We start from the raw sequence: 22,837 nt of genomic DNA, 5'->3' as shown, positions 1-22,837 counted from the left end.
TTTTTAAGCACCTACAAAGTTCCAGGTAGTGTGTTAAGCCCTGGGGGTGTAGATAAAGGAATAAAACAACCCCTGCCCTCAAGGAGCCCACATTTTAATGGGGGAAGCGATATGTTAAAAAAACTAGTTTTGACTAGGTCTGTATCCAAAGAGATCATAAAGATGGGAAAAGTACCCAGTTGTCCAAAAATATTTATAGCAGCTCTTTTTTGTGGTGACAAAGAATTGGAAATTGAGGGGATGCCCATCTATTGGGGAATGGCTGAACAAGTTGTGGTATATGAATGTAATGGAATACTATTGTTCCACAAAAAATGAAGAAAGGGAAGATTTCTGGAAAAAAAAACCTGGAAAGACTTACATGAACTGATGCTGAGTGAAATGAGCAGAACCAGAAGAACATGCTACACAGTAACAACAACACTGGGTGATGATCAACTATTATAGACTTAGCTCTTCTCAGTAATACAATGATCCCAGACAATTCCAAAAGAGTCATGATGGAAAATGCTATCCATATCCAGAGAAAGAGCTATGGAGTCTTTTCTCTCTTTTTTTTTGTTTTTTTCTTTCTAGTGTTTTTTTTCCCTTTTGTCTTGATTCTTCTTTTACAACATGACTAATGTGGAAATATGTTTAATATGATTGAACATGTATAGCCTATATCAGATTGCATGACATTTTGAGGAAAGGGGAGGGGAGGGAGGAGTGAAATTTAGAACTCAAAATCTTATAAAAGTGAATGTAGAGAACTAAAAAATAAATTTTTAAATAAATTTTTAAAATAAATAGAAGCTAGTTTTGGAGAGAAACAATATGTTAAAAAAAAGTAGTTTTTGAACATACAGCTTTCCCCATTAGAATGTGAGTTTCTTGAAGGCAGGGATTGTTTTATACCTTTATTTATATCCCCAGGGCTTAGCATACTACCTGGAACTTAGTAGGTGTTTAAAAATGCTTATTGACTTTACATGAAAGGAAGGAAGGCTTCCAGCAAATGAGGAGATCTTCTGTGGTGAACCTATAGGAGAATATGGGACAAGAATCACATGTGAGTGGGAAGTCTGGGTTGGTTGGGTTGCAAGCAGGGTGGTACAGTTATTTCAGGTGGCTTTGCACTGCCTCCACTGGGATCTGAAGGAAGATGGTGGTTGATATGGTGGCAGCATTTTATCTCAAATGGGCACATACCACCACCTGCCTCTCCTTGAGGATGCTTTGCTTGCTTGGGTTTGGTTGCTTGGAAACGGAAGTTGGTCAATGATTGGTCTTGGCGATGGCAAGGATAGAAGAAAAGGAGCTTAGGTGTGTTCTGGTTGATCCTGAGGCCCCAAGAGGAAAAGTGACTCATCTAAGTTACTTAGGAGCAATGGGTTGAAAGTGCAAAGGGAAACAAAAAAGTTTGATACGAGGGTAAACTTGCTAGCAAAGTTTTTGTTTTTGAAATCCAGACCCATGTCGGGAGCTCCTGATGAGGAAGTGCTTTCTACCTAGGCAAATAGGTGATTATTCTGCCACTTACAGAGTTTTACAGAGTTGCCTGCCCATCCATGTCAGAGATAGGCCTGGAACTGATTTAAAAGGCCCTTCACCATTATTCTTTTGCCTTCCTCTTGACATTCTCAAGCTTGGATGAGGAATGAAAGGCTGAGAGACGGAGAAAAGACTTGCCCCACAGTGGATTTGTTGATGTTGAGAGTTGTTTTTCAATCCTATCTGACTCTTCATGGCTCTATTTGGGGTTTTCTTGGCAAAGATACTGGAGTTGTTTGCTGTTTCCTTCTCCGGTTCATTTTACAGATGAGGAAACTGAGGCAGAGTGAAGTGATTTACCCAGAGTCACGCTGCTAGTGTCTTGAGGTCAAATTTGAACTTATGAGGATAAGTCTTCCTGATTCCAGTGCTCTATCCACTCAGCCACCCGACTGCTTCCCACATTGCATACCAGTACAGTAAAGATTTGAACCTGGTTTCTATCTCCAACTCCATGCTACCTTTCTCCTAGTAACTAAAACTGTCCCAAAGTGGAATGTTCTGTCGTAAGACATAGTGGATTCTTCCTCACCGAGGTCTGACAGATCCAAGAGCAGGATGCCTCACAAGGAGACACCACACTCCTTTTTAGTATGCTTGATTTATGCAACACTTTACAAGTTTGCCAGACACTTTAGGCCTTCAAGTCAAGACTGGCTGGTCATTTTCTGGGTTTGGCATAGAGGTTGGGTACAAGTTGGATTAGATGCCTACTAAAGTTCCTTCCAGCTCTGAGTCGCTGTGATTCCACGATCTCTAAGGCCCCTCCTTGGTCTAAATCCTTTCCTCTGAACTCTGGGAGAGCTCTAGGGCCTTTGCTTTGGATGTTGGGAGAAATAATTTTTGAGATGGAACTTTCCCAAGAAAGTCCACTTACTACTGGACTTTCTCTTTACCTACCATTTCCTCCTTAGAGAGAGTTCATTTTCAGTAATTTTGGGGACAATATCTGGGGGGTGAGGGGGAACACAAACCTTTTTTACTGGTGAGAGAGACCATGAGATTGCCTAAACGTTGGCCTAAGCCCCTGACTGGAGCCAAGGCAAGGCTGCTGGGTTTTGGTGAGGAAGTCTGCAGGAGCAGAATAAATATTCTTCATAGAAAAGACCAGCAGGGACCCAGGTCAGGCTCTAAATTATGAGGTGTTCTCAGGAAATGTGTACTTTATCCCAGCTGGGAGGCCAGCTGGGGTTGGGAAGGAAGTCTCCAATGACCTCACATTTCCCTGGCTTGCCCCACGGGGAAGTGATTCAGTCTCCCAAAGAGGAAGGGGGCTCCGTGCTGACAGCTGCTCTCTGTTGTTAAGGCACTATCACCTCCAGCAGGTGGTGAAATATCCCGTGGGGTCTGACATGTCTGAGGATGGAATACCTCACGAGGAATCCATCCTCCTCCATTCTGGCCTTAATTTTGGCTCCTATCTCTCCGGTACTTTAAATCTTTGCCAAGCACTTCATGTGTGATCAGATAGAATATATTATGTTATAATAATAACATGTAATTATGTGGTACTTTAAAGTATGAAAAGCCTTTTCTGTATTTATCTCATCCACACAACAACCCAGGAAGGTAGGTATTAACTATTATCCTTATTTTCTGAATGAGGAAACTGAGGCAGACAGAGGTTAAGTGACTTGCCCAGGGTCACACAGCTTTTAAGTGTCTAATGCTGGATTTGAACTCAGATCTTCCTGACTCCAGGCCTGGTACTCTGTTCACTGTATCACCTCGCACCCTAATTATAGAGGCACTAAATAATAAATGAAGATGAAGAAATGATAGTTATCATTTATATTACACTTTACATAGGTTACCTCTTTTTATTCTCACAACAACCTTGGACAGTGGGTACAATTCTTATCCCCATTTCACATGTGAGAAAATAAGCTGAGAGCGGTAAAGTGACTTGCCCAGGAGCATACAACCAGTCAGTGGGGCAAGATTTAAATACACATCTTCCTGATGCCAGGCCCAGTACCCTAGCCACTAAGCCATCTAAGTGACTTGCCTAGATTACAAAGCTGGTAAGTGTCAGCATTGGGATTCCAACCCATATATTTTTTCTTTCTTTCTGACTGTCTTTCTTTCTTTCTTTCTTTCTTTCTTTCTTTCTTTCTTTCTTTCTTTCTTTCTTTCTTTCTTTCTTTCTTGCAACTGGGGTTAAGTGACTTGCCCAGGGTCACACAGCTAGTATGTGTCACGTGTTTGGTCTGAGGCCGGATTTGAACTCAGGTCCTCCTGACTTCAGGGCCGTTGCTCTAGCCGCTGTGCCACCTAGCTCTTTCTTGACTCTAAGCCCACCATTCCTGCCACTAGGCTAAACTTTGGTTATAATTGCTGTTCACTTGTGTTTCAGTCATATCACACTCTTTGTGACCCTATTTGAGAGTTTCTTGACAAAGATACTGGAGTGGTTCATCATTTATTTTTACAGCTCATTTTACAGATGAGGAAACTGAGGCAAACAGAGTTAAGTGACTTGCCCAGGGTCACACAGCTACTAAGTGTCTGAGGCTGGATTTGAACTCAGGAAGATGAGTCTTGCTGATTCTGGGCCCAGCACTGTATCCACTGTGCCCCTAGCTGCCTCTATATCTAGAGGAAAGCCAAAATGTAGACCCCTCCCAATGATGGGGATAGAGATTATATTTCTGATTTTTATTAATATAATGAAGTCTCCATAAGAGAAAATACCCAGTATCAGTGTAGATAAGTATGTCTTCTACATCTTGTAGTCATTGAGAACTACTTAGAGTCCTAACAAGCTTGATGGCTACCCCCAGGACTACACTGCCAGTAGGTCACAGGCGAGACTTCCATCCAAGTCTTCCGGCCTCTGAGGCCAACTCTCTATCCACTATGTCAAATTGCTTCTGAGCCCAGGAGTTATTCAGGACTACCACAGCAACTTTCAGATTTAGAGATGGCCAAAGGAAAGTTTATGAGACATCATTATAGTCAACTCCTTTGCTCTCCTTAGTCTGTGGTGCTGTTGATAATAAGATGGGGAGAGGAAACCTTATCACTCTCCTTGATATCTCCCTTCCTGACTTCAACTCCCTCACAAGTTTGGTCTGTCCTCATTCTGAAAATGAAAAATGCCTTTCAGCCCACATCTTCCCTCTACAGATCAAGATCTTAATTGTGCCATTAAAGGCGAATATATAAATCTGTGTCAGATTTCTCATAATATTATATCTGCAAATGAGATCTTGAAGGCATCCTCCTCTCTCACCTGATGATGGAACAAAATGCTTCATTGAAAAGTGGTGAATGAAGGGAGAGAGAGTTAATTTTTAGCTGGTGCCTTTGAGTTGGTGTGTTTTATGGGAAAGAGCCTCCAGAAGTGGGGGCCAAGTTTTCAAATGCACTGAGGGGGTTTCTAAACATCTGGAAAAGTCACTCTGCTATCCAAGCATGCAGTGTGTATCAGCCAGATGCAGAGTCCAAGTGTCACTTAGGATTTCTTTTCCATGGCAGTGAAGGAAGTGTTGATAGTATTCTATGAATCCTAAATCGGGCCACATTCATTCTGGGCTGTCGGTATTTGTCAGGATGTCAGAATTCCACTGTATGTTATACGACTTTGAAGGGAAATAAGATATTAACTGCCCAATACACACCTTGTTAATTTAAGGGAGTCAGAAAAAAGGGTGAAATTGTCTCCATCAACTAGGTTGAGTTGTACTCTTGTTGGACCATCACGATAGACTTTTAATTAGATTCCCTGCCTCAACCGTCTCCCCATTAACAGCCTCTCTTTCACACAACTGCCAAAATGATTTTCTGAAAGTGAAGGTCTAACCATGTCAACGTCCCCAACTCATTGAACTCCAAAAGTGCCTGTTACCTCTTGGATCAAATAGAAACTTCTCCGTTTGACATTTAAAGCTCTTTGTGAACTGGCTTCTTTATACACTCTGGTCTTTGGACACATTGCTCCCCTCCATTCACTGTATGATTCAATCACACTGGCCAGCTGGCTTCATCTCACAGATGACACATGACATTCCCTCTCTCATCTTTGTGCGTTTGAGTTTGGCTGTTGCCCTGTCTGGCAGGTTCTGCCTTTCGGCCTCCGACTCTTAGATTCTCTGGTTTCCTTTAAGACTCAACTCAGAAACTAACTTCTTCACGAAGCCTTTTTGGGTCTCCACAGCTTACATGACCTTCCCTCTGCTCTATCTTGTATGTACCTAGTCCTTTACAGGCTATCTCCCCAATTAGAATATAAGCTCCTTGAGGGCAAGCTCTGTTTTATCCCCCTTTCTTTGAATCCCCAGCACTTAGCCTAGTGCCTGGCATATAATAATCACTTAATAAATGCTTATTGATTGATTGATTATAGATGGTTCCAAAACCTCATTTCTCTCTTATCTCTTTCTCTGTCAGAGTATTTAGTAGAGTTAGACACCTAATAATAATCCTTTATACTGATTAGTCTTTATTCAAAGCAGTTCAAGGGTACCTGCAGGCATTCCTTCCCTATATCCCATGATAGGTTGGTGAGCTATTTGGCAAGGAGATGAGTGTCTTTTCTGTTAACTTGATTTAGAGACTGTAACTCCTTTCCAATGAATTTTTTTAAGAGGTACCTCAACTTAGAATGGAATTGATTTTTATATTTAAAGGATTCTCTCTTGGGAATAAGAATCCCTCCTCCCTCCTCCCTCCTTCCCTTTAATCTTAAGTATGAGACAATCATTTCTGCCATGAATCATTGTGGTCACTTTTTTCCTTTTTGGACCAAGGGCAAGTTAGTTGTTAGCCTACTGGGGAAGTGCTTGAGTGTCAAGCACAGTGTGCGTATTTATGCCATACACAGGTATGAGAGAAGCATGAGAGAGATGAATTATTAAGTGCCAAGAAGCAGGGATGAGACTGTGCTTCTTCACTCTGATATTCTGGATGCTTCTCCTTTGGTGGGATGATGCATACTCAGAAAAATGAGAAAAAACACCTAGCCACAAGTGTCATTGGGCTAACTTCCCTGAAAGACTAGCTGTGAAGGGGAATCTAGGTCTCCCAGTAGGCCATTCAATTAGAGGAGGTTTGTTAAAAGAGATCATAGGGATCACAGATCTTTGAAAATTAGAGGCCTAGTCCAACCTTACATTTTATTGAGGAGCAAGCAGTATCCCCAGTCACTTGCCTGAAGTCACATTGCTAGTAAGTGACTATCATAGGATCTCAAACTAGGCCATAGGATTATATATCTAGAGCCAGAAAAGATCTTTGAGGTGACCCAGTTCACGTACAGTCATTTTATAGTTGAGGAAACTGAGACCCAAAATGAAACGATTGATCTCAGGTCAATCAGATGGCAAAGCCAAAATTAACAAGGCATATCCCATGATTCTAAATTCAGCACATACTAACCAAGCACCATGATTAACTAGGAACCACACTCCCATTAGGATCATCTCATGAGGTCTTCTCATCATTTACTTGGTTCTCCTGGAGACTGTGAACTTTATTATCTTCGAGGGACCCGGTCAGTCCATCAATCATTCAACAAGCATTTCTTAAGTGCTTAATCTATGCCAGGTATTATTCTAAGCACTGGGTATACAAAGAAAGGTAATAACACAGTCTCTGTCTTCAAGGAACTAATATTCTAATGTTGGAGAACGTGAAAAACAACTATTTATATATAGGATATTTACAGTGTACATTTCAGAGGGAAGGCACTAGAGAATAGAGAAGGTAGGAAGGATCCTGGGGAAGGTCTGGTGAGGAAGGTATGATTTGAACTAAGTTTTGGAAGAGGTCAGGGAAGCTAGGAAGTAGAGGTGAAGAAGAAGAGCACTCTACACATGGGAGATAGCCACTAAAAAGGCACAGAACTGGACATGGAATGATTTCACGGGGAACATCGAGAAAGCCAGTGTCATTGAAACATAAGAGTGAATGTTGGTGTTGAGTTATTTTAGTTGTGTCTGATTCTTTGTGACCCCATTTGGGGTTTTCTTGGCAGAGATACTGGACTGGTTTGCCATTTCATTCTCTAGCTCATTTTACAGATGAGGAAACTGAGGCAAACAGGCTGAAGTAACTTGCCCAGAGTCACATAGCTAGTAAGTGTCTGAGGCCAAATTTGAACTCAGGAAGATGAACCTTCTTGACTCTAGGTTGTGTGCTCTCTCCACTGGTCAAAGAGTACACAGAGGAGAGTAAAATGTAAGAAGATTACATTTGGTAATCCTACATGGTAGAATAGGATATAGCCAGTTTTTGAAGAGCCTTAAAAATGAAATAGAGCATTTTATTTTTGGTCCCGGAGGTGATGGGGAACCATTTGAGTTTATTTAGTAAGGGGGTGACCATACTTTATGAAAATCACTTTTAAAGCTAAGTGGATAGATTGGATGAAGAAGAGATCTGAGGTTGGGGGACCAGCGAGAAGGCTGTTGCAATAGTCCAAGCAGGAAGTGACAGTTGCCTATGCCCAGGTGGTGGCTGTGTGAAAAGAGAGGAGACACATAGGAGAATCATAGTGAAGATCAAAAGGTCAAGATTCTGCAATAACAAATTACACATGGAGGTGAACTCCTGTGAGGATTCAAGTATGACTTATCATTTGTGAGCCTGGGTGATGGGGACATCCATGGTTGCTTTGACAGTAACGTGAAAGTAGAGATCGGGAATTTTCTATCTGGATCATCCCTATCTTATGGTCTTCATCCCCAGCCGGCTACGCCAGGTCCATCCCAGGTGCTCTGGGGCCCAGCTGCCTATGTTGAAACTCGGGCATTGGCCCCAGCTGGCCATTTAGTACTAATTCTCTGGCCATGTTAAATAGCATCATTGTTGCATGCTTAAGGAACTTCACACTTTACGAGACCTAAAGTGAACTATTTATCATCGATTAAGATTCTAGCAAACAAGTCCCCCGTGGATTTACAGGGAGAATGCCGGCTGGATCCTCTGTTTGTCTGTTACGCCTGTTCCACTGGCCTTTGCCCTTTCATATGGTGCCTATGTGATTGCTTCAGATTGGCTTGGCAGGGAGAGTGCTGAGTTCTCTTGTCTGTTTATGCATGGAGGGAGTTTGTTGTAACTGGTGCCAAAGGGGTAGTGATCAGTTGAGAGAAAGGGCAGGGGCATTTTTCACTTTCATCCCCCTGGAAACATTTCTGTGAACTCAGTATGGGAACAAAATTGTGTGCTGAGGAGACAGAAATGGATGCGAAGAAGAGTAGATGGAAGGAGTGAGTTAAAATTCTAGAAGGGATTCTCTCACTTCAGGCAAAAACACTTGCTGGGAGGAGGGGATGGAGGCAGTGCAGAGGATAGTCTGACTGCAGATATAGTTGCACTGGGAGTAGGGAAACCCATCCTACAGAGATTTTGGCCCTTTGTCTCACAGGTGAGCTCTGGGAGAAGGATATCATGGTAATGCAGCCCTGGAAAAGGCAGCTTGGGAATGGTTGAACTACAGGGCCAGTGGAGGACCCTGAGAAGGTGGTGGTCTCAGAATAGATGAAGCATGCCCCTCAGATGTTAGCACATTTGGGGCAAAGTCCTATCTATATTTCCTGTTCTAGTTACTGATTTGATCTGACTTTTATGTTAATCAGTCAATTAACATCATTTATTTGGAGAACTTAGTATTTTCAGGCATGGCTAGGGGCAGTGACAAAAATGAAAGAATCCCTCCCCTCAGGGAGCTTACGTTGTGTTGTCGTTCAGCTGTCCAATTCTTCGCTACCAGGTATGGACTTTTCTTGGCAAGAATACTAGAGATATTTCCTTCTCCTGGATTAAGGGAAACAGAAATTAAGTGACTTACCCAGGGTGACACAGCTAGTGAGTTTATGAGGTCAGATGTGAATTTAGGTCTTCTTGACTCCAGGCCCAGAGCCACCTAGCTGCCTCCTTACATTTGATTAGGGAGATACTATAAATAAGTATATAGAGAGTGAACACATGGCCATTTGGGGAAGGAGGGAACTAGGAGCTGAGGAGGAGGGGGGATCAGGAAAGGCTTCATGTAAAAGGTAGTGCTTGAATTGAATCTTGAAGAAAAGGGGCAATTCTAAGAGGCATAGGTGAGGAAGGGGGACATTTCAGGAGCTGGGCACAGCTTGTGCAAAGGTACAGATAGGAGATGGGAACCTGAACTGTGATCTGAGGATGAAATATGCAGATCGTAACTGGGAGGGCTATCAGTACCCTACCTACAATTCTTTCTCCCACTGATTGCACATCATGGTTCTCAGTAAGTTGTCATTAGTCAGGAAAGGGGAAAACAAAACAAAACAAAACAAAATAAAAAAAAAACAACTCAAACTTTAAACAACCTAGATATGTAATCAAGAAGCTCAGTGTAGAAACAGTTTCACTCTTCCATTACAATGAGAGGTATTTAAGTGGTTTTTTTTTTTCCCCAAGGGCACAAAGATGCCTTTTCATTATGCTTTTGAACATTTTTAGTGACAGGATCAGCAGCATCCTATTGGTGCATTTCTTTTGGCTCTTAGGAAAGTTTCATTCCCAGGATGGACTCAAGGTGAGCCTGGAGCATCAGAAGTCCACTCCCGGTGGCTACCCAGACAACCACGTTTCAGTCTGACAGAGTTCCTTTAACATAAATCATGCTTGGACCAGGTAGTGCTTATCATCTTAAAAATAATGATTTCCTCCCCATTGCTTATAATAATCACTTTAGACCTCTAAATGTGAAATCTATTTCCTCTCCTGAATTTTCTTTCCTCCATCAGGTCTGTGCACACTGTGGGGTTCCCAGCCACTGCTGGGTGGCTGGCATTGATCCTTTTTTCCTTTCTGCAGGGGGAAAAAGAGGCCTTGAAATATCCCCTTTGGGGTTACAAATCACACCTCTTGCCCTGACAGCCACGTTTTTCTTTCCCTTCTGTCCTGTGGAGTTTAACTGGGCTCTCTTCAGTAGCTGGAACCTTGGTCTGCTCAGAGATAGCTGCATTTCTTGGGCGATATAAAGCGTTTCTCCTCAAAAAGAAAGAGTAGGGTATTGATGGAAATTATCATCATCATAAAAGAATAGAGGAAGAATCCACCCCCACCAAGATATCACATATGGGCAAGGGGCAGGTGTTTGCTTTTGTATTTACAAATCTCAACAAAAATCCAAGACTTACAATGACTTCCTATAGGCTTTCACAGTGCTTGGCGCTATGAAACTTTAGCTGTTAATATTATTAGTATCTTTTTTTTTTATTAATTTCTAGGGAAGCTAGTAAATTTCAAGGAAAACAAAAGACTCCAAACCAACTCCAGAACTGTTAAGGAGGGAGGGTGGCTTAACTGACCAAAGACTGGACATGGGAGTGAGGAAGATCTAGTTTCCAATTCCCCAATCAATCAACCAAAAAAGTATTTATTAAGCACATACTATATGTTAGGACAGTTGCTGGTAGATACTGCAGTGGAATCAGGAAGATCTGAGTTCAGATCTGATCTCAGAAACTTACTAGCTTGTGTGACCATGGGTAAGTTATTTAACCCTCTTTGCCTCAGTTTCCTCATCTGCAAAATGAGCTGGAAAAGGAAATGGCAAACCACTCCAGTATATTTACCAAGAAAACCCCAAATGGGGTCATGGAGAATTGGACATGACTGAAACAAATGAACAACAACAAAAAAAATGTAAGGGCAGCTAGGTGGTACTAGTGGATAAAGTGCTGGGCCTGGAGTCAGACCTGAGTTCAAATCCAGCTTCAGACACTGCCTAGCTGTGTGACCCTGGGCAAGTCACTTAACCTTTGTTTGCCTTAATCCACTGGAGAAGTAAATGGCAAACCATTCCAGTGTCTTTGCCAAGAAAACCCCATGGACAGTATGGTTGATGGTGTCACAAAGAGTTGGACTTGACTGAACAACTGAATGGATCTGAAGACCAAAAAAAAGAAAAGTTCCTTCCCTCAGAGACCTCACATTCTATCAGGGGAGACAAGGTGTTCACATGTTAGTATACATAATCTGTGTGATCTTGTGACATTCTGACTTAGTTTCCTCATCTGCAACATGGGGATAATAATACCTTACAGCTCAGAAGTAATAATGTGTGTTAAAAAAAATCTCTATAAACTAAAGGGCTTTATCAATATTCACCAATCAATCCATAAAACATTTAAGCTTCTACTGTATGCCAGGCACTGTGCTACGTGATAGGGATCCAAAAAGAGGCAAAAGATGCTTTCTGCCCTCAAGGAGCTTACAATCTAATGGGGGAGACAACATGTAAACAACTACATACAAAGCAATCTTTCTGTCTCTGTGTCTCTGTGTCTCTGTCTGTCTGTCTGTCTGTCTCTGTCTTTCTCTCTGTAAAAAATAATTAACAGAGGGAAAGCACTGGAATTAAGATGGATTAGAAAAAGCTTCCGGTAGAAGATGGGATTTTAGTTGGGACTTAGAGGAAGCTAGGGAGGTCAGTAGTTGGAGTATTATTATGTTCAGAATTACATCATTATGTAGAGAACCAGGAATCAAAGAAGTCCTACTTATTTTCAACCTGATGCATCAGCTTTAAGTGATTTTATTAGATTTCTATTTCCCAATATGGAAAGCGGTTCAGTACCGAGTTTCCCCAGATGGGGTGTTGATCCCGGGAGGCACAGAAACGGCTTTCTGTTTGTCATTATGTCTCTGGCTGCTTGGGCCTTGGACACAGGAGGTGCTAAACAAATGTTCATTGAATTAAAGTGAATTATGATTCCTATACAATCATGAGGAACCTTCATCTGAAGCCAGATTGGCTTCAGCGTCCTTCCTGGGCATAGAACAGTGTAAGACCTTTCAAATTCTAGCAGCTTCTCATGAGGGAATTTGAATCTAACACCTGCCAGGGTCTGTGATAGTTTTGTTGAGATTTGTAAATCCAAAAGCAAATCTAAATGGATCTGAAAAGCATGGCCACATTTTCCAATATTTGGCCATCTCATATTACTTTCTTAATGGTCCCATGCTCAGTTAAACATAGAGTTGTCCCTATGACTCTCCCCATACTGGTTTCAATATTTTCCGAGTTGGCATAAGAAATTAAATGAGAATTTTGGGGGAGTTTTGTGAAAGCCACAGATAACACTTGAAAGCCAGCAGACAACACAAAAAAAGTTTAGAAACTCAGAAATGTATAAAATATATGTATAGTATTGTATAATATCAACATATTTTATCTTTTAATAGCATAATAATTCAAACTTCTCTGGTATGAAAGGAGAGCCAAATGTTTTTGCAGATTGTACAGATCATGAGGGCATTGAACCCGTAACCCCCTGATGTAAAGGGATAAATATAGTTCCAAAGGCGTGGCTCAAAAGAATAACAACCAATCAGTTAACCAACAATCACTTATAAAACACTTGCTACAGGCAAGGTTGGCATTGTCCTAGGCACTGGGGATGCAGAAAAAAAAATGAAATAGTTCTTACCCTCAAGGAGCTTGTAATCTATCAGGGGAGGCAATATATATACCTATCAGCATATACAAAACACATACAACATAATTTTGTTGGGCATGTTAGGCACTAGCATCTGGGGTGCAGGGGATCAAGAGGTCAGGAAAAGATTCATTGTAGAAGGTGGTGCTAGAGACAGAATCAGAGGTTAGCTATGATTATAGGATCACAGGTAAACTATTGGTTTAGAACTAGAAGTAACCTTAAAGATCATTGAATCTAATTCTTTTTACAGATCAGGAAAATGAGGTCCAGAAAGATTTGACCTTGCCCAATGTCACCCAAATAATTAGTGACATAGTCATGATTTGAATCAAGGTCCCTTGATGACAAAGCCATCACTCTTTCCACCAAGCCATGCTGTTCCCCAATTCAACCTTGGTTCATATTTTCTCCTCCTGTGAACCCAAATTGATTGTTACACTGGTTTTATGGAATGACAATTTAGTCCTAGACTGTGAACCAAAGGCAAAAGATGGGAATGCAGAGGGCAAAAAATCCATGCTTTATAAGACCCTCCTCAAATTAAAGCCGCTCCCCTCTGCTTCATTGCTATTTTAGCATGACATCAAAGTGGAAAACTTTCAAAGCTACAAAAGAGCAGGAGGGGACTTCTTTTCATGGTGACAAGGGGCAACTTTAACTAAAATCTGGTTAGTTTTTGAAATGTTTTGTTCTTTCCTATTCAAAAGGGAAAGAAGTACAAGAGAGAGAAGGGGAAATAAATCAGGGCAGTGGATCATGTCCTTAATGGCACAGAGAGATCAATTCATTTACAATGAATGGGGGGGGCACTGTTCAGACCCCATTACAGATTTACAAAATATTCATTATATATGGACTTTTGACATGAGCCCTCATCTGCCTGATATCCAAAGCTGAGAGCTGACAGTTCAGACACTGAACTTGGGGATTAGTTGATAAATTAAAAATCATTTTAAAATGTCTTTAATATTAAAATTGATAATTGCTCTGTGGGAAATGGCTTCGTCCTGAACCCACACTCTTTCCTGCAGTGCTGAGCAACAGCAAAGCTACAGAGAAATGGGAACTGTCCATTATTCACAATGATGGATGGGCAAACTCCTCCTTTCATTTTTGCTCTAGGAGTCTCATATGTTTCAATTAAATAGAGCAAATTCTATCATTTGACACAAGCATCCATGTTGTCATAAGCAGTTTGGGGGGGATCTATAGTGTTTTCTTCAGGGCCAAAAAGGAAATAACCACTCATTGGTTCCTATTTTTATTGGTTTGTAAGACCCAACCTGAAAAGTTCTTAGATGATCTCTCGAAATCTCCTTCCTATCCAGACCTGCTGTTCCAGCTCTTGTTCAAACAATGAATAGGTCATCCTTATCTGGCCTACAGACACTTCTTCAGCCTCTCTCTTTAATGCCTACTTCTTTAATCTCTGTTTAGGTGTCAAGAAGCTTGTTAGATTACCTGTCTTAAACACCTAAGAAAGCCCTAGTCATAAATTCAGTGACTATGTAGTCTAGGACTGGTACTGTTTTCTTGTTAGTGGTCACCTTTCAATTCAACAAACCTCTATAAAGCCTCTACCATATGTAGACAGGCAGCATGGTGTAAGGAATTGAGGGCTGACCTTGTAGTCAGGAAGTCCTTGATTCAAGACTTTTCTCTGATAAGAACCTGGACAAGTTACTTGACATCTCAATATCCCAATCAGTCATCCAAGACTACAAGGGTTCCTGATGTCCTTTGGTGGTGGGGGATTTCCACATGGAAAGCCTCCTATGTTGATGAAATCAAAGGTTCAGATAGATGCCCCTTCCTCACCCTAAACAAACCAACAAATCCTTTGTGCAGAATACTATTGCATGATACAAAGATTCCATAAGATACTGTCCATGCTGTCATGGAGCCATAGATAGAATAAGGGGGATATGCCACATAAACCATGGAATATTTCTGGGCTATAGAACAGTGAAAGGGGTGTGTGTGTGTGTGTGTGTGTGTGTAGGGGAAGATAGAGAGGGAAAGAGAGATGGACAGAGACAGAGATGGAGAGAAAGAAGATAGGGGCAGGGGAGGGGGAGGGATGGGGAAGAAAGGAGAAAGAAACAGACAGATGAATAGATAGGTAGATATAGATAAGTAGAGCATTTATTTAAACACTTAGTATGTGCCAAGCACTGTGCTAAGGGCTAGGAATAGAAATTTAAGCAAAAACAGTCTTTGTCTTCAAGGAACTAATATTTTAACAGGAAGACAGAAAATAAAGGAGAGTTGAAAGGAAGGTGGCATGATGTGGAGATGGTTGTTCTGGACAAAATAGGTTTGTAAGCTCGCCTACCATAGATTGAGTCTGAGGTTATTTTGAAGAAGTGGGGATGATAGCCAGGTGGAGGCAGCCTGGTGTGGAGATAGCTTGTTTATATAGTGCTTTAAGGTTACAAAGCTCTTTCCATATGTTATCTCTTGATCTTCACAACAACCCTGGGAGGTAAGTGGTATTACTGCCCACCTTTTACAGATAAGGAAACTGAGGCTGAGAGGTAAAGTGATTTAAACTTAGTTCTTCCTGACTCCGAGTCGGGCACTCTGAGAGCTGGGCCACCTAGATGATTTCATGATATGGAGCTGCCTGGGAAATGATGTAGAAGTCTTGTTCCAGGTTTTGAAAGCAAGCAGAAGTGGGTGACTGTACTCATAAAATGTCTTGAGATCTGAGGTTATAAAGATTGGTTGAAGGAAATGGAATTGTTTAGTACTGAGAAAAGGTGGAGTGGGTGTGCTATAGTAGTTTTCAAGTCTACAAAGGGCTATAATATGGGAGAGGGAACAAAAATTACTGTGTTTTGGGTAAGAGGGCAAAACTAGGAAGAATAGAACACAACGGCAATGGGCTTGACATCCAGAAAAAACTCCTTTGCCATTAGAATCATCCAAAGGTAGAAAACAACACCTCTGGAGGCTGTGGGTGCCCCTTCAGATGAAGCTCTTCAGCAGAGGCTGGATGCATTACATGTATCTCAGATATGTTGTAGAGAGGATGCTTGGTCCATGAAGCACTGGGCTGAATGGCCCCTAAAGTACATTCCACCCAACCGTTGTAATTCTCACTGATGGCAAGTAGTACAATTTTGATGTAATAGAACATCTGGAATAGAGAAATATGATGGAAGGCTAGAAAGGTAGGGCTACTGTGGATTGTGAAGTACCTTTGATAGCAGATTAAGGAACCTGGACTTAATGGGATGGGGGGGTCATTAACCAATTTGAAGTAGAGGAGTGGTACGAATCTATGCGTAGGGATAGTAAATATGGCAGCAGTGCGAAGGATGGATTCAAGAGGGCAGGGAATGGAGACAGAAGGACAAGTTAGGCAACTGTAGCTCAGTTAGGTTTGTTATGAGGTCCCATACTGGTTAGAGGCAAAAGGAGTAGAAAAGAGGGAAAGATTAGAGAGTAATTGGAGACTTCAAATGGACTGGACTTGGCTACTAATTGTGGATTGTGAAGAAGAGGGGAGATTTAGAGGAGGCACTAAGGCTTTGAATGTGGCTGGTTTGGTGATGATAGTACCATTGACAGGAATAGTAAAGGCAGAAGGAACTACAGTTTTCAATTCAGTCCAACATTTATCAACCTTCCCTTAGAATAGTCTACTTGGAGAAAAGAGGGTAAGCTTAATTGTTAGTTTTGAGTTTGAGGTGTTAGCATGACATGTCACTCAAGATGCCCTACTGACAACTGGACATCATAGGATCCTAATTTTAGAGCTGAAAGGCAGTCATCTAGAGCAACCCATTCATTTTATCTATAGGGAAAAAAGTTCGGAGAAGTTATATGACTTGCCCAGTATCACACAGGGAGTAAATACCAGAGGTAATGTTTGAACTAGCAGCTTAGTGTCACAGTGGATAAAGGACTGGACTTGGAAACAAGAAAACTTGAGTTCAAATACTGCCTTAGGCACTTACTAGCTGTGTATGACCTTGGCAAGTTACTTTGCCTCTGATCCTCATCTGTAAAATGAAAGAATAATAGTACCTGTCTCATAGGGTTGTTTCAAGGATCAAATGCATTAACATTTGTAAAGTACTTTGTAAACTTTAAAGTGCTCTATAAATGCTAGCTGCTGCTGCTGCTACTGCTGGTGGTGGTGGTGCTGCTACTGCTGGTGGTGGTGGTGCTGCTGCTGCTACTACTACTACTACTACTACTACTGCTGCTACTAATTCCTTAGCACACTTTCTACTTCACCATGCTCTTGGTCTAGAACTGAAGAGAGAGGTCTGAGATTATGGCATAGTCCTGTAAATCATTTGATTAGAGATGGGAAACTAGCCACTAAAAAGTATTGAAAAGAGAAATATGGTCAATATAGCTATGAGGAAAAAAAACCCATTAAAGTTCTGAAGAGGGAGAGACGAGGAAGAAAGGCTTTTCAGGCATGGAAATTTGCAACATGCTTTTGCATACATTATTATATTTGATGCTCACAGCAGCCCTGTGAAACGGGTATTAAATATTATTATCTGCATCTTTCAGATTATGCAGTTCTGAGAAGCTGACTCACCCATAATCCCACAGGTAGCTAAAAAACCTGGGCGGTAGGATTTGAACTGAGGCCCAAAGGTGTGCTGCAGCCTGGTTGGATGGTTCTTGAGAACCAGTTATTAAATCTTAAGTTTGAGCATTAGCATTTTGGAAATCACCAAACTACAAGTTACAGCTTGATTTATTGTTTAGCTGATTGCCTAGACTTATGAAAATGATGGGAAAATGTCAATAACTTAAAAGTATGCCTTGAGTATTCAATGAGCTGGTTCTTAACCATTTACCAGCACTACCTTGCCTAGGCTCCTCCTGACTACAAATTTATCACTCTTTCTACTATATCATTTTGCCACTGTTGAACCTAATTGAAATGACTCTTTTCTGATCATATAGTTACCATTGCCCACTGTTCTATCCCGACCTTATTGTTGTGTATCTCCACATGTTTATGTTATTAATATATTGTTACTTCTTCTGTCATGGTACTTCATTTACATTTGTATCCATTCATCTTGAATCCCATTTGATCCTACCAAGAACTCAAGTTAGTAACTTGAGAATCATACAAGACTCTTCCCTATCCCCTTCCTCCCCACCCCCGCCATGTCCTGTGTTCAATCAGATGCCAATACTGTTGAGTCCACCACATTTACATCTTTTGCATCACTTCCATTCTGTCTCTCAGTTCTGGGCCTCATCACCTCTCTCTGGACCATTACATACTCTTCTAAGTGGTCTCTGCCTTTGTTGTCTATCTTCTTTAATCCATTCTTGGCATAGCTGCCAAGACACTGGACTATGTTCAGTTCCTTGCACATGACATTCCATTGCCTTCCTGTGTTCCTTTTACCTGGCTATCCCCAACACAACACCCTCACTTCTGTGTCTCAATTTCCCTGGCTTCCTTGAAGATTCAGCTCAAACCCCATCTTCTGCAGGATGCCTTTCCTTGTCTGTGTTTTTTTTTCCCCACACAAACTTGCATCCTACCTTTTCTCTTCTTGTACTTATGGAATTGATTATTTGAATCCGAGTGTAAAAATTTATGTTTATTACATTTTATTTTGTTTGTTCCAGTCTGCTATTCTGGCAATACAGATACTTTTGGATTCTGCTTCTGTCACACATTTGTGATCCCTCTTAACCTTGATAGGCATGCAATTCTCAATTCTGATAAGGATGACTTCATCCAAGTGGCCAATGGAAATGTTAAAGAAAAGGGGGCTAAGGAGAGATCCTTGGGTTACTTCATGAGAGACACCCTTCCAAGCTGACATGCAACCAAGAATGGCTCCTATATTTTGCAGACTTCACTCTTTCTTTTTTTTTTTCTTTTGGAAAACTGAGAAATGAATACTTCTCTAGTCCTAAAGTTCCCATGTCCTTATATTCCCAGTTTTCCAAAGATCACTAATTGTCACTCACTGATCCCATCTACCAGTTCTGGGATATAATTTATATAGTCTTGAAGATTTGAACTCTTTCAGGGTGGCCAGAAGCTCTTTATCTAGACTCTGTAGTGCTTCCTACCTTTTACTTCTTTCTCATTATTTTCTATCAATTCATTCACCTTACTGAGTTATATTAATTTTCCACTGCGGGGAGATGAGAGTTGTCCCAATTCACTGGAGTGTCAGGACATTGTCTATTCCGTGTGTGTGTGTGTGTGTGTGTGTGTGTGTGTGTGTGTGTACATTGTCTATTCTGTGTGCATGTGTGTGTGAGAGAGAGAGAGAAAGGACATTGTCTATTCTGTGCACGTGTGTGTGTGTGTGTGTGTGTGTGTGTGTGTGTGTGTGTGTGTTGATACATTGATTAACACCATTGCAATAGCCAGCCATAGTCCTGGGCTGTGCCTGTTCAACCTCCCCATTTTTAAGGTCTCCATTGCAGGGAATGGGCCATGTAAAGAACAAGGAGCCATGGAGGTGAAGCTTTTAATGACACATTCTATAACGAAATGGTGCTCTGTGGGTTCACTTATTAGTAACCGAGCTTAAGCAGCCATGTCCCACAGTAGTCAGTGTGCCACTGAAGACCTAGTGTGACCTCTGAATTGTCAGCTCCATGTGAAAAAGAATGAGTCTAGCCGAAAATGCAGAAACAGCAGCATAATTTGGAGGTAGGGTGTGGGGGCGGGAGATTAGTACCAACAGGAACAATCCTTCTACTCGCTATATTTCTAGTTTTCTGTGAAATTACTCTAGAAACCAGAGCTATTTGCAGACTCGGCTAACCTCGCACTCCATGGGTTTGCATCTGATTTGTAAACAATGGGGTAAATTGATTGAAAGTTGCAGGCTGCTACATGACAGTTGTTGGCACTGGAGGGACCACCAATGCCCTTCCAGTTGGAAATAATTATGTACCACAGATCCTCTTTGTGTTTTCCAGGGCACTGAGATTTTTAAACTTTATATTCAGGAAAATGATTTATGGGAGAAACATTGATCTCATACAGATGTCTGCTTGAGAGTTGGGGCAGGGGGAGAATGAAAGATATGAGAGCAAAAGTTGATAACACTTTCCATTTCTAAAACCTCATTCACTCTAGCAGCTAGCTCTAAGCCCTTTGCCTCTATTATTGCATTAATCTGTGCAATATTCCCATGTCACAGAGATGAGGTAAGTGTCATTCTTTTCATTTTATAGGTGGATGGTCAGGGCCATAGTGTTTTGTACTGATTTGTCTAGTAAATGAGCCAGGACTCCAACCTAGGCCTTTAGATGACTAGTTTAGCATTGCTAGGTCAGGCTGTTGCCTTAAATGGGACATTTAATAATGGAATTTCCCTTTACAATGCCTCTTTAACTTTTCAGTAATGATTCATGATTTCTATGGAGTTGGAGCTCGGTCAGGATAGTATTTCCTTTTCCTTTTCCTAGGGGGGCTCACTAAATGTAATTTCTCTCCCCAACCACTCTCCCTGCCCCCCCCCCCATCCTGTTAGTAAAACCAGAAGACTTTCCTAGATGAAAGTGTCATTGGACACTATGGCATTCTACTCAATAACTCATTCTTAACCCCATTTTTTAATGATGTAATTATTTTGGCAAGTGAAAAATGAAATAACTGTGGAAGCTTGCAAGCATCTGGAGCCTTTGTTTTCTCAATCATTTCATCTATCACCCACCATATTATGGAAAAGGGGGGGTTAATCAAATTTCAAACAGCAATTTGGGTCAGAAAGGAATTCCAAATGATGATAATATTTATTTTGTACATACTAATAGAAGTGTAATGGAGGGACTGGCCAATGAAGGCCTGTTCCTTAGTAGTGCAATATTCTCAGTCTACCAATCCGATGGAGGCTTGGTGAGCCCACTTCTGGTAATGTGTGATGGAGGGCACCTTTTTCCCTTGCTTCTGAGTGTGCACAGGTATCCTATGACTATTTTTCTACTCCCATATTTATTGCATGGTGACAGAGCCTCTTCATTGACTGCCAAGCCAAGGAATTTGAATGTGAATGTAAAAGTTTCAAAGGGATGAACTCTTATCTTCCCTGGTGGTGAGTAAGACAGAAACTACTGTTGACCACCAAGTATGGGAGGGACCTTAAGCTCTCTGTCCCCATCTGGCCACTTCTTTTCTTTTCTGTCTCTGATGTATTTTATTCTTTATTGATCTTAAGTAAAGGAATAACAGAGCAAAATGGACCAGATCTCACTTTTGTGTACTTCAGAAGTTTGGAAGTGCCATTGAAAAGTCTCCTCAGCAACCAGAGCTGGTAGCAACTATACCCAAGTCCAGTGAAGATAAAGCCTTGAGAAGCAACCTTCTTGACCCAAGATAGGAATACGCCAACCTAGCAGCCTGAACACCATGTCTTGCAAACAATTAAATCATTTCTCCATTGGCTGTACCTGACCCCACAGTAAACTTTGTATACAGAGTTGTTTTGTAGCAACCACTTAAAATTTGAACCATTCTCCCCAGAAAATGAGACATGTAGAAGGAGAGAGTGGACTCCCAGCTTAGAATGTTTGATCTTTGCTATACCTTTTTGGTAAATACTCCTTTGTAAAAACTAACTGATTAAATGATAACATGGAGATATATGTGGTGATTGATATAGAGGGGAACACAATGATGTGGGGCTCCTGAATAATAGTATTAGAAATTTACCCCAACCCCATAGGGTTACTCCTAGAACCCCAAGGAAAGCAGTATTTAGTCTTGCTCTGGGGACCTGATCTGCTAGTCTGAATGGAAGGGTTGGAGGAGGGAAGGGGGGGTTGAGATAGTAGTCCCAGAGCCTCTACTATGCATGCGTAGAAGTAGCATTGCACAGTAACTACAGAGCTGACCTTTAAGTCAGGAAGACCTAGTTTTAAGTACCTCTTCTAACTGGTACTAACTATTCAAACTTGAGCAAGTCACTTAAGCAGGGCCTTAAGGGGAAAACTCTGAGATTAAAATGTAATTGAGAAATGTTTATTAAAATAAATAAAAATACAATACAATATAGATAATGTTATTTTGTGATTTTCTAAGTCAATATGTGGCCAGCAGGGATATTTCAGTTCAACACTATTGTCCTAGATGACTTCATAGAACTCTAAGTTTGGAGAGAAGGGACTGATTTGCTATGGGAAGGGACCTTCCTCACCTTTGCGCCAATAAAATTACAGGTCTGATAATTGTTTAAAAATCTTAGATATGTTTATGCTATCTACCCTGATTTAAGAAACAACAACAACAATTACTGTCATTTATATAGCACTTCAAGGCTTGCAAAGCTCTTTACCAATACTATCTTACGTTATCCTCATAGCTACCCTTTGAGGTAAATATTATCTCCATTTTATAGGTGAGAAAACTGAGACAGACAGAGATTAAGGGGTTCTCACAGGGTCACTCAGCTAGGAATTGTCTGAGACCAGTTTTGGAAGACCTAGTGCTCTATCTGCTGTGCCACCAGCTGCCTAGAGAGAATGCAACGCTCCTTGAGGGCAAAGAAATTTCATTTTTCTTTGTATCCCCATATCTAACACTGTCTGGTACATATTAGTCCCTTAATCATAGGATTATAGGATCATATATTTAAGGAAATGCCGAAGCTCCAAGCCATCGTGCTCACTTTTTTTGTGGTTCTATTCTGACTCTTTACAGTTTTCTATCAGGCTCAGATGTGGGTATCCTCCATCCATGCCCCTTCCCCTTTCTAACTCCCTTTTATGTATTGCCTCTTTCATTAGAATGTAACCTCCCTAAGAGTAAAAACTGTATTTGTTGCTTGTGTTTTGTATTTCCAGGCCTGAGCACATTATTAAGCATGCACTTAATAAAAAATGCTCTCTTCCCTCTCCCTCTCCCTCTCTCTTTCTCA

The sequence above is a fragment of the Phascolarctos cinereus genome, unplaced genomic scaffold (assembly GCF_003287225.1).
Source record: "Phascolarctos cinereus isolate Bilbo 61053 unplaced genomic scaffold, phaCin_HiC Scaffold_5;HRSCAF=322, whole genome shotgun sequence".
In the NCBI taxonomy this organism is placed as follows: Eukaryota; Metazoa; Chordata; class Mammalia; order Diprotodontia; family Phascolarctidae; genus Phascolarctos; species Phascolarctos cinereus.
The sequence above is the reverse complement of the archived record's forward strand: the minus strand, read 5'-3'. Positions refer to the sequence as shown.